This window comes from Ips typographus, unplaced genomic scaffold (genome assembly GCF_016097725.1).
Source record: "Ips typographus isolate SLU unplaced genomic scaffold, UJ_Ityp_2.0 IpsContig58, whole genome shotgun sequence".
NCBI classification, from domain to species: domain Eukaryota; kingdom Metazoa; phylum Arthropoda; class Insecta; order Coleoptera; family Curculionidae; genus Ips; species Ips typographus.
In genome coordinates, this window is record NW_028098576.1 from 605,695 (window position 1) to 624,170 (window position 18,476).

The window sequence follows — 18,476 nt, forward strand, 5'->3', positions numbered from 1 at the left end:
CACTTGTATGGTTATCAAAAATCAAGAACCAAACTCACGTTTAGTAAGATGGAAATTAAAATTAGAGGAGTTTAATTTTGAAATAAAATATAAAAAAGGAAAAGAAAACGTAGTTGCTGATGCGTTATCTAGAATTGACCTCAATGTCAGTGAAACGAAAAAACAAAACGATAATACAGAAACGCAATCTCATATCGCAAATGCTGACGATACAGTTGCAAACCTGCAGGAATTTGATCTAGCGGACTACTGTGTTAATCAGCGTTATCTTAATAGCGATAAGAATACGCCAGTAAACATTAACCCAGATAATATTTCTGACACCACAGTTCACTCTAACAATGACCCTGATGCTAAAGGTCTACCTATTTCTGAATTACCAGTAAATTACGCCTCCAATCGATTGATTATCAGATATGGAGATGAATTCAAACATACTTTTTCCAAACGATTTAACAAAAATCACCATTTAGTTCAGATTAAGAAAGAAAATAGTCAAGAACAAATTTCTAAAATTTTTAAAGAAATAATTAAGCCTGACGTAGTGTTTACAATTTGTATAAAAGAGCCTGAATTAAAACTAGAATTTCAGCGATTAGTTGCTGCAAATTTAAACACAACAGCTAAACTTGTATTCTCAAACATTAACCTAATAGATGTGACCAATACAGAAGATCAAGCTGATCTCATTAGTTCTTACCATCAGAAAAATCATAATGGAATAAACGAAACTTATAACCATTTAAAACAAAAGTACTATTGGCCGAAATTACGAGATCAAATCACTACCTACATAAATCGATGTGAAATCTGTTTGCAAAGTAAGTATGAACGTCACCCTTACAGAATTGCCTACGAAGGACCCTTACTAGCTGAAAGACCCTTTAAGACATTACATATCGATATATTCCAATTTTCTAATTGTCAGTTTTTAACTATTATCGATTCATTTTCAAAATACGCACAAGCATATTTTATTCAAGATAAAAATTCTATCACTGTCTTAAGTAAATTACGACACTACTTTTCACATCACAACACTCCACAAAGAATTGTTGCTGATAGAGGAAAAGAATTTCAAAATCATGTTTTTCAAGAGTTTTGTCAACTTTTTAATATCGAAGTACATTATACAACTCCTGGAAATTCCTCGTCAAATAGCCCAGTAGAGAGACTACACTCCACGCTATTAGAAAAGTTACGTGTCATGAAAATTAAGAATCCTGATGAGACTCCCCAAAATTTAATGATTTCTGCTGTTCTTATTTATAACCAAAGTATTCATTCGACTACTGGTCATTCACCGTTTTCCCTCCTATATGGTCCGTACATAAATGAACCAGAGTTCGATCCTGATTTAACCCTTTACGAACAATACAATGAAAAACGAAAACAGGAAGTTTTACCGTTCCATGAGCATGTATATAAAACTACATACAAGAAACAATCTGAAAATACACAGAAACAAAATAAAAATGTCGAACAACCCCCTGTAATTCAAACTGGTGACACTGTTTATCGAAAAAACCCCTTACGAAATAAAATGAATCCCCAGTATATTCCTACAAACGTAACTCATGCGTCAGGAAACAAAATTTCTGGGCAATCGAAAAAGAAAACTATTAATACACACGTTAGAAAAATCAAGAGACTTAGGAAAAAATCTGTTGTTCCACAGGATATTGATCCCGATCCTCCTGATTCTGACTCTTCCGGTCCAGGCCCTTCAAATACATGAACTGGCAAACAACGGATTCTATGAAGAAGATATTGCTCGTACGCAAATAATTAATCATTATCATACAACTTATATCCCTTTTAATATTACTAATATAGGAAATATTTTATCACAGCTTCTTACTAACATAATAATTATTAAGCCTCTAGTGGACGAACATACAAATAACACCATTGAAACACTATATTTGCACACATGTAAACTGCTCAATAGAACCTTTGACACATATGACAAATTAAAGTTACATAAGGAAACCCGCACTAAACGAGGATTATTCAATTTTCTTGGAGCAGGTATTAAGTTTGTTACCGGAAATCTAGACGATAACGATTTGCAAACTATAACTCAAAATTTTGAGGTTCTTAAAAGAAATCAGCTGAATTCAATGCATAAAATCAATGAACTCAGCTCAATTGCTGGCCATGTAATGTCAAAATTCAGAGACACTTTGAAAAGCATTAATGATAATTCTGATATGATTCAAAAACAAATATTGCAAATCAATAATCAATTGATGCTCACGCTGTCAATACAAGATCTATACATACAAATTCATCACGTAAATGACTTATTGGAAAAACTTATAAGAGTGCTTTCTTTTGCTCATCTGGAGACATTAGACCTAGAAATTCTTTCTCCATTAGAAATTAGTGAAATCTGGCAATACTTGCTATATCACTACCCAAAGAAAGTCCTATGGTCAATAAGTCACATGACTGAGTTAACATTAATTTGTAAAACTGGAGCTTTAATACTTAATGATATGGTCATTCTAGCGATTAAAATACCGGTGTTCGAACAAAGTTTTTGTGACTTAAAATTCGTCTACCCAATCCCAAATAATCAATCTAAAATCCTTGTAAGTCCTAGTAAGTTTTATTGTGGCGAGTTATGGTTCAAAAAGTGCGAGGAAATCAACGCGAAGTGGATTTGTGCGGAACCCTTAGAAAATAGTTGTATTTTAAGGAAGAATTGTTATTACGCAAACATAGCAAATAACTATAAGGTACATTCTTTAACTTATCATAAGGCATTATTAATATGTACTAAATCAAGTGAAGTAATCTATGAAAACTGTTTCAAATTTGAGAAAAAACACCTAAAGGGCTGTAATATTGTCGGAAGTCAATGTGATGTAATTTTTAATCAATATCGATATGCCTTGGCTAGTAATAATATAACGGCAACGTTAGTCGAATCTTTGAATTTTGAAATAACAAACTATACGTTGAATTTTAAAGTAAAACATTTAAATGATCCAGGCCTAATTGAAGAAGATCTCTTAGAACCTATCAAATTTGAAGACTTTGCACAGTCACAATCAAACATTATAACAACTAGTATTTTTATTATTGTATTCATATTGATTATTTGTATTATAGGTATCGTAATTTATCAATGGAAAAAACAAAAATACTTGAAGTATATTCCTATTAAAACATTACAAAAGCTTCTCAACGAGGACGTTGAAAAATCTAAGGGTGGAGGAGAAATGTCCCTAAACCCACGTACTACACTAGAGTAAGCTAGAAAACTGCTGCAGTAAGCAGAATAGTTCTTTAAAACCATTTGTTGCGTTCGTACTATTATCATTACTTATGTCAAAGCCAAGCTAACCGTTTGTTGCTGTTTAAGTATTGCTCATTAGTTATAAGTGCCTTATTTCGAAAATAAATCTTTTTTAAAACATCTTCAATCGGAATAGAGCTTTAATTCGTGGATTTGCTGATATAGCCAGACCCCTACACAAATTGACGGAGAATAACCAGCCCTTCGAATGGACTGCAACATGTCAGGAAGCCATGGAAGAACTGAAAGTAACCCTTTGTTCTCCACCAGTTTTGGCTTTTCCACGACCTGGGGAAGAGTTTATTGTGGACGCAGATGCTAGTAATATTGGTTTAGGCGGAGTTTTATCTCAAATCCAAGATGGTGAAGAACGAGTGATCGCCTATTTCAGCAAATCACTATCAAAGCCAGAGAGAAATTATTGCGTAACCAGGAAGGAGCTGTTAGCCGTAGTGAAAACAGTCGAGCAGTTTCACAAATACCTGTACGGACAACGATTCAGACTAAGGACGGACCATGCCTCTCTGAAATGGCTATTTCAATTCAAAAATCCAGAAGGACAAATAGCTCGACGGTTGCAAAGACTTCAAGAATATGACTTCCAGATTGAACACAGAAAGGGACGTTTGCACGGAAACGCGGACGCAGTGTCACGAAGACCTTGTGTGGAAGGTTGCAATCACTGTAAACGCCTGGAGATAGCTGAATTTGGAAAGCCTTGTCGAAGGATCGCTCTGAAAAATGACATCGCATGGGATCGGGAAAACTTGGCTGCCGATCAACGAGAAGACCCCGATTTAGGACAGATAATTAACTGGAAAGAGCGTGGAGAAAGACCAAATTGGGAGGAGATTTCCGCTAAGTCTCCAACATTAAAGGGATATTGGGCATTATGGGAGTCCCTTATTATTGATGGAGATTTACTAAAAAGAAAATGGGAAAGTCCGGATGGGAAAGAAGAACGACTTCAGGTAGTTCTGCCAAGAAACCGAGTTAGTGACGTACTGAAAGAAGCCCATAATGGAATTGGTGGAGGGCACTTTGGCATCAACAAAACGTTAAATAAAGTTAGGGAAAGGTTCTATTGGCTACAAAGCCGCTCAGATGTAGAAGATTGGTGTCGGCGTTGCGCAGACTGTTTCAGTAGCAAGGGTCCCAAAACTCGGAGCCGAGGATGTATGAAGCAGTATAATGTCGGAGCTCCGTTTGAGAGGATTGCCGTTGATGTAGCTGGACCTTTTCCCAAAACTAATTCCTAATAATTTAATGGCCAGAAGTGTACGCAATACCAAACCAGGAAGCCGCTACTGTAGCAGAAGTTCTGGTTGACAACTTCTTCTGCAGATTTGGAGTACCGAGGGAGTTGCATTCGGATCAAGGGCGTAATTTCGAATCGGCAGTATTCACGGAAGTGTGTGACCGATTGGGAATTAAGAAAACCAGAACTACTCCATTACACCCACAGTCAGACGGAATGGTGGAACGTTTCAACCGGACACTAGACAACTACCTAAGGACAGTCGTTGATAACAATCAGACAGATTGGGATCAGCACATTCCGTTGTTCCTGATGGCTTATCGATCGGCAGTACATGATTCCACTGGCAAAACACCAGCTAGTGTTGTCTTTGGAAGGGAGCTTCGTTTGCCAATGTGTGAGAGAGAAAGTCAATTTCGTGAATATTTGGGAATTTTCTAGAAACCATGGAAGCCTATATAAGCAGCTGAACCAGGCCTGGTTAGTTAGTTGTTGAGTTGATGGTTGTAGTGAAGTCGAAGTTGTCAGATTACGAGGTTAAGTGTCAGTGTCAGTTTATTGTTTGTAAACAATATACAGTGTTGTACAAAAAGTGTGTCATTAAGGAGTACGACGGTACAATATAAATAGGATTATTAGGCCAAGAATAACGTTCTTTAATTTTAAATAAAGTCTCATCAATTCCTCGATGATTAGTCTTACCGCAATGATAGTTTTGTATTATTTCTTCTATGTCTGACTTATTTGTAACGTCAAGTAATTTTTTTAAACATCTCTTGAGATTTAGAGAAGGCCATCTAAAATACTTTCTCACTACTTCGCAAAATTGTTTGTATACGCCTGGTTCTTCCAAGTACAGATGATATTGTTTACCGGGGACAATGTTTTCTTTGATTAACTTTAAAACATCGTTTTCGAAATTACTTTTACTAAGTTGTACAGGGGTGGGCATAAGTCACCTGGCAAATTTGCAAAAATTCAAGAAATTTTATAAAACGGAAACACAAGTTTAAGAAACGTTCGTTTTATTTCATTATAACACAAAAATATTTATAATAGGTGTTGAAAATGGTCACCGTTCATCTCGATACACTTCAAATAACGTTTTTCGATCGAATTAACAATACGGGCGAGCATCGTGAGGTCTTCATTGATGATATCGAACTCGACTGTTATCCAATGTTTGAGATCTTCGACATTTGCTATCGGATGCGTATAAACCCGGTTCTTCATTAGGCCCCAAATTGAAAAGTCCATCGCTGTGAGGTCCGGAGACCTTGGGGGCCAACCAATGCAACCACCTCTACCAATCCATCCTGGGAAGTGCTCGTTGAGGAAAGCGCGAACCTCCAAGCTGAAATGCGGCGGGGCGCCATCCTGCTGCAAAATTATGTTCCGTCCTTCGAATCTGTCGTCCTCATCCAAGGTGACGCGTAATTCTTGTAAAAGCTCTAAGTAAGTTTCCGAATTAACGGACACGTCGAAGAAATAGGGGCCAACTATCCCTCGATAATTCATTCCGGCCCAAACCATAACTCCAGGAGAATTCACTTCCTTTTCGAGGATCTCATGAGGATGAGCATCGGCCCAATAAACGCAGTTATGCCTATTTACCCTGCCATCAACCTTGAATTGTGCTTCATCACTCCACAAGATTTGTCTCTCGAAAAAAGGATCGGCTGCTTTCATAATTAGGTACCACTCGCAGAATTCCATGCGCGGCAGATGGTCTCGCGGTTTTAGCTGCTGCAGCAAATGAGGACGATAACAGTGCAAACCGATATCTTCCATGATTCTACGAAGTGTACGAGATGGTATTTCAAGCACCAACGATGTCCGTTTGGCAGAGCGGCGAGGATTTTCGACGAAACTTTGCGCTACCATCATGCTATTCTGTTCAGTGCGCACCGAACGTGGACGCCCAATACGCTTTGCATCTTCAACACTACCGGTCCTTTCAAACTTTTTGGCTAATTCAACCATGTAATTGCGGTTTGGGAAATGTGTATCAGGCCACTTTTCTCTAAAACCCTCTTCAATAGCTCCATAATCGCGATCCAGACAATAAAACTGTTTCAACAAAAACACACGCTGTTGTAATGAAAACTTGACTCGAACGTTTTGTGCCATTTTACTCAAAAATTACAATCTAACAACGCAAAAAACCGGTTTGATCTGTCTTGCTTCAGGTCGACAAGCATACTAACTTATGCCCACCCGGCCGCGTTGCTACGCGCACCTGAAATCCGAGCGAGAGTGGTGGGTCTGACGCATGAACTGTTTTCAAGGCTGCCAGGTGACTTATGCCCACCCCTGTACAACCAAGCTGCGTTTCTTTTCGAATATAATTGATAACTTTGGGTTTACCGGCGAGTGTAATGTTTGCGATCTTATGACTTGGTTAGCCCCATAATTTACAGGGATATCGGCTATCGGTATTCCAACTATTGGGTCTTGATCGTTGTTTGTATACTTTAATAGTATCATTGTCTTGTTCATCATTTTGATTATCTTGTCTTTCATCGTTTGTATCAAATTCTGATTGATGATTATCGATTTGGACTAACATTGACGCTTGATCTATTTCTTGTCTATTTGATGTTGATAGTTGGGGTGATGTCGGACGTTGTGCTGAAGTAGATGCTTGTTCTGTTTCTCTTTCTAACTGCTTGTTAAACTCTTCCATGTAGGATTTAAGAGAAAACGGTTCGTCTTCCTTTGCATGAATCTCGATTCTTGACAATGCGTCCGCGTTCGTATTAGATGTTCCTTTTTTGTACAATATTTTGTAATCATACTCCTCCAATTTAGTGCGCCAGCGTAGCAGTTTTGAACTGGGATCTTTGAGTGAAAACAACCGTTGTGATGGCTTGTGATCAGTTATGATGTTGAATTTTCGTCCAAACAAATAGGGACGGAAATACTTTGTAGCCCATACGAGACAAAGGCATTCCTTCTCTATAGCGGAATAATTTTGTTTGGAATCGTTTAAAGTACGTGAAGCGTACGCTACTGGAAGATCACGACCTGGTGGTCCCTGACTTAAAACTGCACCTAATGCAACATTGCTCGCATCGGTCGTTAAGTTGAAAGGCTTGGAAAAATCCGGATACTGCAAAATTGGCTCGTTTATCAAAAGATTTTTACAAATTCCGAAACAATCTAAAAATTCTTTATCATGTTGAATTTTGGCTGCTTTTTCAAGCATTTAGTGAGAGGTTTAGTAATTTTGGCGAAATTGTTAATGAATCTTCTATAGTAATCTAATAAACCAAGGAAACCTTTAATTTGTTTGGTGGTAGTTGGAATGGGGTACTTTTTGATTGCAGAAATCTTGTCTGGATTCGGCTTGACACCGTCGGGGGTAACTATATGACCTAAATATGCGACTTCTCGACGTACAAATTCGCTCTTATCGAGTTGGATCTTAAAATTTGAGTCGCGGAGTCGTTTAAATACAGCTTTTAAATTTGTAAGGTGTTCTTGTAATGACGTGGAGAAAATGATGATATCATCGAGATGAACCAAACATTTTTCGTTTTGAATACCTCGTAATATCGAATCCATTACGCGTTGAAAAGTGGCGGGGGCATTTTTCAAACCGAAAGGCATTCTCAAATACTCGAAATGTCCGTTTTCTGTACTAAACGCGGTCGTAGGGATGTCCTCCTCATTCATTTCAATTTGGTGAAATCCTGAAGCAAGGTCAAGGGTTGTGAAATAGTGACATTTTCCCAGCCCAGCCCCAGCTTGTCTAACAAATCGGTTATGTTTGGTAAAGGGAATTTGTCGTCGATAGTTTTTTCATTAAGCTTACGGTAGTCTATAACTACTCTCAATTTTTGAGTCCCAGATGCATCTATCTTTTTGGGTACCACCCAAATTGGACTTGACCATGGGCCGTTTGATGGTCTGATTATATTTTGATTCAACATTTTACCAATCTGATTTTCCACTTCTTTCTTATGAATGAAGGGGTACCTATAGGACTTGGTGTAAATAGGCACTTCATCAGTTGTTCTTATGTGATGCTTAATATTTGTAGTAAAAGTGAGTGATGTATTTTCCTGATAGAAAACGTCGGAAAATTCTTTACATAATTTCAATATTTCATCTTTTTCCTCTGAATTTAAGTGATCAAGTCTTAGTTTGTTTAAGTCTAATTTCGGTTTTGCTGTTTCATCAAAATTATTTAAATCGATATTTTCAATTTCTTTACGATTAAATTTTTTGACTAGTATTGGTTCCGAAAATCTAAAGTGACAGGCATACAAGAACTATTTAAAATTGTGGTCAATGCAAATCCATCTTTTGCAACAGTCAAACATTCAGGGATTTCGCAATTGTGTATTTTTTGATGAGGTATAATTATTTCACCTTTATTGATAGTAGTTTTTAGTTTTATTACTTGTTCGGTACGAGGAGAAATAGTTATACAATTCAGTTCAGGTTTTGTTTGGTAATACATAAGTTTGATTTTTGTATGTGGTGTAATAAGATAACCATTATTAAAATCAATATTTGCTTGTAGTAATTTCAAATTGTCGAGACCAATAAGACCGTCAAATACATTGTGAAACTTAAACAAATAAAATTTTAAATTTTGATTAGATGGTAATTTGAAAATGTTTGATGCAGGTATTGAAGCACTATATCGATGAGCTGATTTTTGGAATACAGTACTAACAATAAATGGGTCAGCTGCAATGCAGTTACTATAAAATTTGTTTGCTATTTCGGGATTCACAAAAGATTTTGTAGATCCTGAATCGATTAAAAGTTTAATGTTATGTTCCGGTAGAGTAATGTAAGACAGTTCACTGGTGTTTGTTAAATTTAGGGAAATTGCTATGTTTGATTGTGTATCTGAGGCGTTACTTGAAAATTTGTGGTGTTTTGTTCTCGGGGGTCGATGACATTGGTATTGTTGTCTAAGGTCGGATTTTCCAGAAAATTTTGCGAATACGTACATTCAGCATTTTCTCCGTCATTTTCACAAGAATTAGCAAGTGTGCTTGGATTTGCGTAATAATCAGTAACTCCTGATGAATACTGTTCCGATAACCCGTATTGATTAAATTGATCGTATTGATCATAGTCGAAATTAGGTTGCATTTCTGTATTATATAATTCTTCCACTAGATATTTTGGTTGATTGTTTTGAGGATTAGGCCTTTGGAATCTATTAGTTGGAACTAAAGGTCCTTTTGGCCCTGACGTACAGACACTCATAGGTTGTGGGTTGGAAAGTGGTCTATTCTGATTTGGTCTGGAAACGTTTGATTGGTTTGGTCGACCAAATACATGAGAATTAGTAGGAAATCGTTGGGTAATTTTATTAAAATTAGGGCGAATGTTTATAGGTTGTGAAGGAAATTGCGAAGTTTGCGCAATTTGAGGTCTGGGCGTAAATAGATTATGAGGGGTATGAGAATTAAATGAAGAAAAATGATGTTGAGGTTGGGTCAAGAAAGGAGTTCTAAACTGTTGAACCGGTTGTGGTCTTGAGTTTGACTTATTAAAATTTTGGGATTGATTTTTGGCAAAGTTTTGGAAATAATTATTGTTATGCTCCTGAGTGACATATTGAAGAGCTTCAGCTAGGCTATTAGGTTTCATACAGCGTATAGTAGTGCCTAATGGTTCTTTTAAACCAGACAGAAAGGTTTTTAAAGCTAAATCGTTGTATAAACCTTTTTTTAAAATTCTGCCAGCATCAGAGTTTTCATGACTATCTATGTAGGAACAAAGCAAATTCAATAGATGTAATACTCTATCATAGAATTGATTCTGATTTTCATTCGAATTTTGTTTTAGCATTACTAGGTCTCTGTTTAAGCAAGATTTGTCACGTTGATCTGCAAAATTTCGATGCAATACTGCCTTTAAATCGTCCCATGTCGTGACATTTTGAATATTAACGATTATTTTAGCAGTTCCTGTTAGTTTACCTATTAAACTATTCAATAAAAAGACATTTTGAAAATCACGCTGATTAGCGGTATTATAAAAATTGTCTATTAAACTCTGACAAGTTGACAAATAACGGTTTAAATCGTTGGGGTTTCCATCAAATTCGGGTACGCATTTTAAATATTCAGGCTTAAAATGTGCCATATTAAAACTACTTAAAATTTTAATTGATAAACTATTTACTTCTTGCTTAGTTACTAATGGAACTTCAAGTAATTTTTTGGATCTTTGAGTAGAGTCGGTTAAAGGGTTCTCTTTGCCTTCAATTGACAAATTACTTAACTCTTCAATTATTGTTTCTAAATGCGACATGAAATAAATTGCACTTACATAAAAATTACGGCGAACTTGACCATATCAATACTATAAGGTCCCAAGTTTCTGGATGGCGATGTGGTCCATTCCAAAAATTGTAGTCCTTGCGAAAATGTCCAATTTGGTGACACTTTCCACGAATGGTTTTGTTAATCGATTAAACAAACCACTATTACGATTCACTGTCCAGTAATGTTTAAACCCGGTCGATATGCTCTCGAACAACAAGTTGTTAATTACCGAACTCGCGAACAAATCGATCTGCCAATAAATCGTTGAACGAAAAGTCACTCTTCGATAGATGGACCTTGACAGATTCTACCGACTGCGCCAGTACAAAACTGTGCCTAACTATTTCGATATGGCAAGGCCGTTTTTAAAAACAACTAAAATTTACTAATTACGTTTATTGTGGTTAATCTAACATCTAACTAGTCTTAGAGCTAAAAATGAAGTCCCTTAATAATTAACATAAAAATGGTTTTATTCAATATAACTGCATTGTCAGCATCTGGCTTATTCAGCGGAACTCGTACAGGACCGTCACATAACTTGCGCTTAATATTTCGCAATCCTCGAATATTCTTATGTTTTTAAGTCAATAAGTCCATCTTTTGAATTAATGGATTTTCCATTCGTGACATATGCCTCCGCCCCAGAAAAACTGGTCCCCAGTTTTATATGAACAATAATTAAAATTTTTAACAAAAATAAAAATATATCGTTTACCTAATAAATACGAAGACATTATAATAAATGGTTAGTAGGTTTACATATGAGTATTACATAGTACTCAGTTAAGTTTGTCCAAGGACACTGGTTACAATCATTTCTTAATAATAAGTTAGTTCTTATTCTAACAAGAAACCTAATAAAATCTTTCCTTTCCAGTAACTATACCTAAACAACATTATGCACTTTTATTTACCCTAAATCTATCCGATTCTGGCAATGGCAGAACAACAAAAATACTGCAACACTGAGAAAAGTTTAATAGCGGCTTAGTCCTATGAGCAAAACTTCGCATAAATGTTTGTGGTGTGGGTCGATTATTCAATCGATGATTCGGCTAGCTTGGACCTCAGCATCAACGTACAGGCCCATCGTGAATTCCAATAACGATAATAGCTCATCATAGTCTGCTTTGGCTTCCTTCTCATATAGTCCTCAGTGTTACATGAAATATAAGAACAAAGGTTAATATGTGCAACTTAAGGCTTAATATACAATATCATGTCTTATAACAAAATTATTTTTAGCATCATTTTTAACTCTTATTTATGTGTTAGTATGTACGATCCACATTCCATTCCTAAAAAATGAAAAATGGAACGTATGAAATTTATTTCTCTAATGCTGTAAAGCAAGGATTTCCGTGTATGCACTGCGCGAACAAAATTAGTCATGTAAACAACTTGAACGGTAATTTTATTTACTTTTCGGTAACTAGCGTTTTTAAAAAATAAAACTCGAAATTACGAAAAGCAATATGTGTATTACCGCACTGGTTAAGACAGAAATTATGACTAAAATGTAATGCTGCGCTGCATCATTTATATAGATTACAGTAAATGCTGACGGTGCAACGTCTGAAGAACAATATTATAATGATAAAATAATATAAATGGTCATATAATTCCTCCCTCCTTAAGACTGAGAAAATGGGGTTTCATTTTCGAGGGGTTTTAATTGTATGTCCACTTTTACATCCTTTTTAGGTTTTCTACAATAATAGTAAGTTAAAACTATAATTCCTAATATTACCAATATAATTAATAATGTAGTAAATACAGATACACTCGTTGTTTCAACATCAATGTTCTTTAAAGGGTGTACAATCAATTTTTTCGCTAATTCTATGTCATTGTGAATATTTTCCAAATTGATCTCTTTTAACAATAATGGTTCTGTATTTTTAATCAAATTTTTATCGATATTAATTGATGGCAATTTCAATCTTAGATTAACAGTATTTGGTCTCTGAGAATCGTAATGATTGTCCCAAAGTAGATATTTTCAGATGAGGTTGGAATTATTATCACTGAATTATCTCTTAATTGGGTAATTGATGTTTTTTCGTACTTTACGAACATCATTGAGGTGCGTACAGACTTAGCGAGACGCGCGCGAGACGCGCTCGTGACGAGCTTCGTACGATACTTTTGACTAAAGAGCACCTCGCGAGACTCTCGCGCGCTTTTTACAATTGCAAAACTTCGACGACACAAGGAGTTTATTTTCCATTTAGAAGTTGATTTATCCACATATATGTCTTACCCAGAGGAGCAAGTTGCGATTTCGGTTCTGTTGTGCGGTAGTGCAATGTTGGTAGATATGCAGAATGAAAAAAAGAAACGAAGATGGTGGCGAACCAAGTTTTACGAAAAGCAGGTTGGTCATGGATTAATGAACGATTTAAAGTTTCAACATATTAGCGGACATTATAAGAACTTTACGCGAATGACTCCAACTGACTTCGAAAACCTTCTTCTAAAGATTGGACCGAAAATTTCGAAGCAGGAAACGTGGTTAAGACAACCAATTTCGGCTCAAGATCGGTAAATATATAGTGGTGTCAAAAACAAAAGGAATACAAGTTGTAATATCAATAAAACAATTTTAGATTGGCTGTAACTTTGCGATTTTTGGCAACAGGAGATTCTTTCAGTAGTTTACAGTACCTTTTCAGAATATCCAAGCAAGCAATCTCTACCATTATTCCCGAAGTCTGCAGGGCACTTATAGAAGAACTGAAGGAATACATTAAGGTAAGAAATAAAGAATAAATAGAATTATTGTAAAGTATATTGAAGAAGATATGTATCATTCTACCGATATGAGTAAAAGTAACTAAAAGTGCATGCACAGTGTGAAATTTTTATGGGAAACTAGGGAATTCTTGGGAAAACTCAAATGGCGAGGAAGATGGACGAGATGGAACAGAATTGTGAGGAGAATATCTGTCAGAACTTTGTGATCCGGTTTGGGATGATTGAGAGTTTGGAGAGGGTGATGGAATGCAAACCGTTCGCGTTAATTCATGTTGTTGTGCCTGATATGTGTTTGGGGAATTATGAACAAAGTTAGAATAGGAAGAAATTGAACTGACAGAAGAAGGAGAAGTCAAATGATTAATAGGAGCTTGTGGAGGATATGTATTGATAGGAATTTCTTGAGGAGGAGAGAACGAATGAATATTTGAATGAGGTAAACTTGTGGAAAGGTGAGGAAACGACGTTGACGTAGAAGATGATGCCTGACTGAAAGTGTTAGAATAGTTTTGCAAATCTGCCCTTTTAAATACATCAATAATTTCATATTCTAGCATTTTCCGAATGTTACTCGGGTATTGTATCATTTTTGAAGCAATAAAATTGGTAAATGCTGCTACTTCTGTTGATGCTGGGTTTTCAGTTTGTCGAGCTCTCAATACGTCAGTAGCGGTTTTCATCATTGTCAATGTCTCCGAAATGACTGCATTTTGGCATCTGGGTCTTTTTGATTTAGAACTGGATGGGCGGGGGGGTTGAACCGAAGTATTACGGATAACGGATTGTACTTCATTTGATTCCACGATGTTTTGTGAGCCAGCAATATTTTCCATCGAATGGACAGGTTCATCATTAGGAGGCGTACTTTCTTCCTGTGTACAGAAATAATTTCTTTGAACTGGAAAATGTTGATAAATTGCCTGCCAATACTACTCCTACTATGGCGAAAACAAAAGTAAAAGTAGATGATGTAATAATGTAAGAGAAAAGTAAATGTTTTGAATGTGACAAATAAAGAAACAACCTAGTTACGTCATCCCATTTTACTTTAATTTTGCCATATTTTCGTACGAGGTTTCGTATAAACTAGTTTGTTACATGTAATAAAATGTTTGCTAAGATATTGCGTCGATACTTCGCAAAAGTTATGTATCTATATACAGATATGTATATGAAAGGAAGGAAATGACAAACAGTCTTCTCCACAATACTTTATTATGACCTTAGATGGTAGGGTCTGCTCAACAAGTTTCGGTCACATAAATGACCATCTTCAGGAGCTACAAGAATAACCTACTTTACATGGTGTACCATAAGTTTAATGTTAAAAAACGAGATGTTAAAAAACGAGAAAACGTACCTTAAATCGATCGATCAATGTGACTACTGTCTTTTTACAAGGGGAGAGACAGAGAGACCCATGTTATAACGAATTAGTGACTATAACATAGTTAAGTAGGTGAACAATGCTGTAAAATTTAACACATGTAACAATTGATTAAAGGGATTATAGGGAAATTTAATAGTTACCTCATTATGGAGAAAAAACTAACTATAGCACATTAAATTAAAATTAAACAAAAAACTTAAACTAGACCCATTTAGGGCTGGGTGAGACCCTAGGGGGAAAAAAAGATCTTAAAACTCGTGCACCATCCACTGAAGAGGCGATCAAACAGGAAACAAAATGGAGGTGCAAAAATTTTTAAAAAATTTCACATTGATAAGCCGTTAATTTGAAGGCAGAGGGGGAACCGTTAAGAGGGGGTTACAATAAAATAAAATAAAATCAATAATTTAGCTGACAACAGGTGGATAGTTCTGCAACCCACAAAACAAGTGAAGATCAACAATAGAAAGGTTAAAACCCGCAACCATTCATACCGCAGGTGGTGGAGTTGAAAGTAAACAATGCACCAAACCAGCAAACAGGTGGACAACGTATTAAGCCAGATAAGGGTGGCTAATAGGGGTTCAAAAATGGTGGCAAAACTGCAAGAAATGCCGACACCGACACACGCCACGGTGAGGGAGGGGAAAGTGAAAAAGGAGGTGTTAGGGTTGTGTAAAAGGGGTATGTGAAGCATTAAAAGGTTAAGGACCTAAAAAAGGAGGTTGATGTATGGTTAAGCTGGTCATTCAGGCAGGTGCACCCACCATCATCAGAAGCCTTGTTAATCTCAAGCACCTCAAGGTGGTTAAGTAGGCCGCCCTTACCACAGACATGCAGAATCTTGAAACCCTGTTCGGTGTTGAAGGTATGATTATTCTGACGAAGATGTCGAGAGAAATTAGATTTCATGTAAGAAGTATTTAGGTTAGGGTTGTTGGTGAACTTCAAGTACTCCCGAGTGTGTTCATGAATGCGAGTGGAGAACTTCCTGCCCGTCTGACCAACATAGAGAGCATTACATCCTGGGGTACAACAGGACAGTTGGTAAACGCCTGATTTATGGAGTTGGGGAGTAGGGTCTTTGGAATGGGAAAGGAATTGTCTAGAGGTGTTGGAGACTTTGAAGCAAATATTTATGTTATTTAACCTGAAAATGTTTTTAACCTGAAGTGACAGTGGGCCCATAAAAGGGATGGAAAAGAATTTGGGGTTTTCAGGTTTGTCTGAATGTATACTATATTGTTTACTTTCAACTCCACCACCTGCGGTATGAATGGTTGCGGGTTTTAACCTTTCTATTGTTGATCTTCACTTGTTTTGTGGGTTGCAGAACTATCCACCTGTTGTCAGCTAAATTATTGATTTTATTTTATTTTATTGTAACCCCCTCTTAACGGTTCCCCCTCTGCCTTCAAATTAACGGCTTATCAATGTGAAATTTTTTAAAAATTTTTGCACCTCCATTTTGTTTCCTGTTTGATCGCCTCTTCAGTGGATGGTGCACGAGTTTTAAGATCTTTTTTTCCCCCTAGGGTCTCACCCAGCCCTAAATGGGTCTAGTTTAAGTTTTTTGTTTAATTTTAATTTAATGTGCTATAGTTAGTTTTTTCTCCATAATGAGGTAACTATTAAATTTCCCTATAATCCCTTTAATCAATTGTTACATGTGTTAAATTTTACAGCATTGTTCACCTACTTAACTATGTTATAGTCACTAATTCGTTATAACATGGGTCTCTCTGTCTCTCCCCTTGTAAAAAGACAGTAGTCACATTGATCGATCGATTTAAGGTACGTTTTCTCGTTTTTTAACATCTCGTTTTTTAACATTAAACTTATGGTACACCATGTAAAGTAGGTTATTCTTGTAGCTCCTGAAGATGGTCATTTATGTGACCGAAACTTGTTGAGCAGACCCTACCATCTAAGGTCATAATAAAGTATTGTGGAGAAGACTGTTTGTCATTTCCTTCCTTTCGTACTCTTGCGACTCCACTGAAAGAATATGGACTACTACTTCTTTCAGATATGTATATATTATATTATTATTATTATTGCAGATACCCTCCTCACCGACTGCCTGGTTGGAAATAGCAGACACATTTGAAACACTATGGAATTTCCCACATTGTGTAGGAGCTATTGACGGAAAACATATTCTTATGCAGAACCCAATAAATTCAGGCAGTGATTTTTTTAACTACAAATCACAATTTAGTATTGTTTTGTTAGCTGTTGTTGAAGGAAATTATAATTTTCTTTTTGCTGACGTCGGATCCCAAGGTAGAATTTCTGATGGTGGAGTTTTTAAGGCTACTAAATTCTACGAAATGATGTCCACTAACATGCTCAATTTACCTCCTTCTAAAGAACTTCCTGGTCGTACAAAAAAAATTCCGTATTTTTTCGCAGCAGACAGTGCCTTTGCTTTACATGAAAATATAATGAAACCATACGGAGGAGATCATTTAAAAGAAAGTTCTATAAGAATTTTTAATTACAGGCTCAGTCGGGCACGTAGAGTTGTTGAAAATGCATTTGGAATCGTAAGTTCTGTTTTTCGAGTAATGCGAAAGCCTATGCTTTTAGAGCCCAATAAAGCAGAGTTAGTGGTATCTTCCACTATCTATTTACATAATTACCTAAGGAAACATTCTCCTAATGTTTACTCTCCGCCTATGGCTTTAGATCATGAAAATAATGGAACTGTAGTGCCTGGTGCATGGAGAAATGAGAAAAATTGTACGTCTATGATTTCATTAAAAAACATACCTAAAAGATCTTCTGCTTGTCTAATGAAACTTAGAGACGAAATTGCAGATTACTGTATTAACGAAGGCGCAGTAGACTGGCAAACAATACACGCATAGTTGATATGAACAGGTTTTTGTTAATGTAATGTTTTAATTATGTAGTAGTTTGTACATTTTACTAGCATATACAGAACGTTCGTAGTTTTATATCAGATTTTTTATCATTATATACAAAAAAACAAACAAATATTATATTAATTATCAATTTAACAAATAACGCAGTAACAGGTACAGAAAAAAACTAAGGTCTGATATAAAAAATGAACATCCGGTATAAGTACTTGGTTGTTAGTATATATTTTATGTTTTTATATGTATATACTTTTCATGTGCAATAAACAGATTAAAAAAAAACATACCGTATTTATTCTATCCCTGGGTTGATCCCGATGCTCAATAAACGCAAATGCGTCATAAGCAAACCAGCGGCTTACGTATATGTCGTCTGCGCCTGAAATTAATAATGTAAAGTATATTAATAATGAATAATAATATTCTTGTTTAAACAGTGCTCAGATTAATAAGTGTTTGTTAAGAAATAATATCACTTACCTGATCCCGTTGTAATACGGTCCTTGACCTTTTTCCTCTCTTTGCGATAGGTTGCCAATAGCGAATTACACTTCTTTTTCACTTCTTCCCAAGT

The 18,476-nt window shown here is 36.0% G+C and overlaps 3 long non-coding RNA genes across 4 annotated transcripts in view; 2 read left to right on the top strand and 1 right to left on the bottom strand.

The window, feature by feature from the left end:
* Positions 1–18,476, top strand: part of LOC145739827 (uncharacterized) — a 156,592-nt gene that overhangs the window by 93,059 nt on the left and 45,057 nt on the right. The window lies entirely within an intron of this gene.
* LOC145739833 (uncharacterized) lies at positions 14,805–15,514 on the bottom strand. 2 transcript variants are annotated; one of them, XR_014181241.1, is made up of 3 exons: positions 15,155–15,511; positions 14,985–15,093; positions 14,805–14,904 (listed from the first exon to the last, which is right to left on the bottom strand). It is a non-coding gene; the product is annotated as an uncharacterized LOC145739833 (long non-coding RNA). The 2 variants fall into 2 exon arrangements; XR_014181242.1 differs by having other exon boundaries at positions 14,902–14,917; positions 15,155–15,514.
* On the top strand, positions 16,265–17,043 carry LOC145739832 (uncharacterized). The gene is made up of 3 exons (XR_014181240.1): positions 16,265–16,638; positions 16,700–16,808; positions 16,889–17,043. It is a non-coding gene; the product is annotated as an uncharacterized LOC145739832 (long non-coding RNA).